We start from the raw sequence: 1705 nt of genomic DNA, 5'->3' as shown, positions 1-1705 counted from the left end.
ATCATCGTCATCGTCATCATCATCATCATCATCACCATCATCATCATCGTCATCGTCATCATCATCATCATCACCATCATCATCATCGTCATCGTCATCATCATCATCATTACCATCATCATCATCGTCATCGTCATCATCATCATCATCATCATCATCATTATCATCCCCATCATCATCATCATCATCATCATCATCGTCATCGTCATTAACTCACATTATCCTCTTTCCTATCCCTATGATCATCACCACCACCATCACCATCTCGCATCACCCCACCCCCCTCCACGTCTTTTTCATTGCCATCATCATCATCATCATCATCATCATCACCACCATCTCAAATGCATTCCCCACTATACCACAACAATACCACATTATCTCACCCATCATTATCAACATTACTACCGTTCTTTCATTCTTTCATTCTTTCATTCTTTCATTCTAGCACACTTGTTCAGTTTATCAAATCTCATTTTTCTTATACAGATATTCACCCATCACCAAAACAGTTTTTCACAACTCTCTCTCTCTCTCTCTCTCTCTGTGTTTCTGTGTCTCTCTCTGTCTCTCTCTCACTTCTACACTCTCTCGCTCTCTTCTTTCCCTCCTTCTCCCCCCCCTGTCTCTGTCACTCTCAGTATTCTCTCTTCCGCTTCTCCTCTCTTTCCGTCTCTATTTTTCTGTCTATCACATTATCGAATCTAACCACACATATAAACAACACACATGCGTTCTCTTGAGAGAAATCCACATTCACACGTTATATCTATCAACACACAAAATACGCACACACTCAGGGGCATGCACACACACACACACACACACACACACGCATACACACACACAGTCACACACACAAAGAAGCACACCCACATACACACGCATAGCCACACACGCTTGCACACCTACACACACGCATATCTACAGATACGCACGCAACACTCCCTTGCTCTCTCTGTCTCTGTCTCTCTCTCTCTTTCTATCTCTCTCTCTGTCTCTCTCTCTCTCTCTGTTGTGTATTGATCTGTCTCTCTTTCTCTTTCTTTCTGTCCACATACACACACTCACGAACTCAGCTCTGTCTTTCCAGGCACGCTTCGTACACACACACACACAAACACACTTCTTTTCTTAGTCTTTTCTCACACACTCATGTACGAATACACTTCATCCACACACACATGCTCACTCTCTCTCTCTCTCTCTCTCTCTCTCTTCCTATCTCTTTCTCTCTTTCTTTTCTTACACACACACAAACAAGCACATACACCCCCTCTCTCTCTCTTCTATTTCCTCTCCTTCTCCCTCATATTTCTGCATCTCCATATGCCTTCTTTCTCTGTCTCCCTCTCTATATGCAGCACGGGAATCTCTTTCTCTCTCTCTCTCTCTCTCTCTCTCTCTCTCTCTCTTTCTCACATGTGCACCATAGACATAGACATTTCTTTCATATCACCTTTCTTTCCCTTTCTCTCACTTGAACTCTTTTCCTCTCTCTCTTTCTCCTTCCTTCTCCTCTCTCCCTCCCCTCCCCTCTCTTCTTTCCTTTTCCTCCCCCTCTCTCTCTAAAACCATAATATTTTTTCTCCCAGTTTTGTTTTGATAATCTTCACTTTTGCAACCCCCCCCCACACGCACCCCCCTACCAAACGCTGTCTCTGACCCTCATCTCTCTCCCTCCTTCTTGCTTTTTCTTTCTCAA

The sequence above is a fragment of the Octopus bimaculoides genome, chromosome 18 (genome assembly GCF_001194135.2).
Source record: "Octopus bimaculoides isolate UCB-OBI-ISO-001 chromosome 18, ASM119413v2, whole genome shotgun sequence".
Classification (NCBI taxonomy): domain Eukaryota; kingdom Metazoa; phylum Mollusca; class Cephalopoda; order Octopoda; family Octopodidae; genus Octopus; species Octopus bimaculoides.
This window is presented reverse-complemented; position numbering follows the sequence as displayed.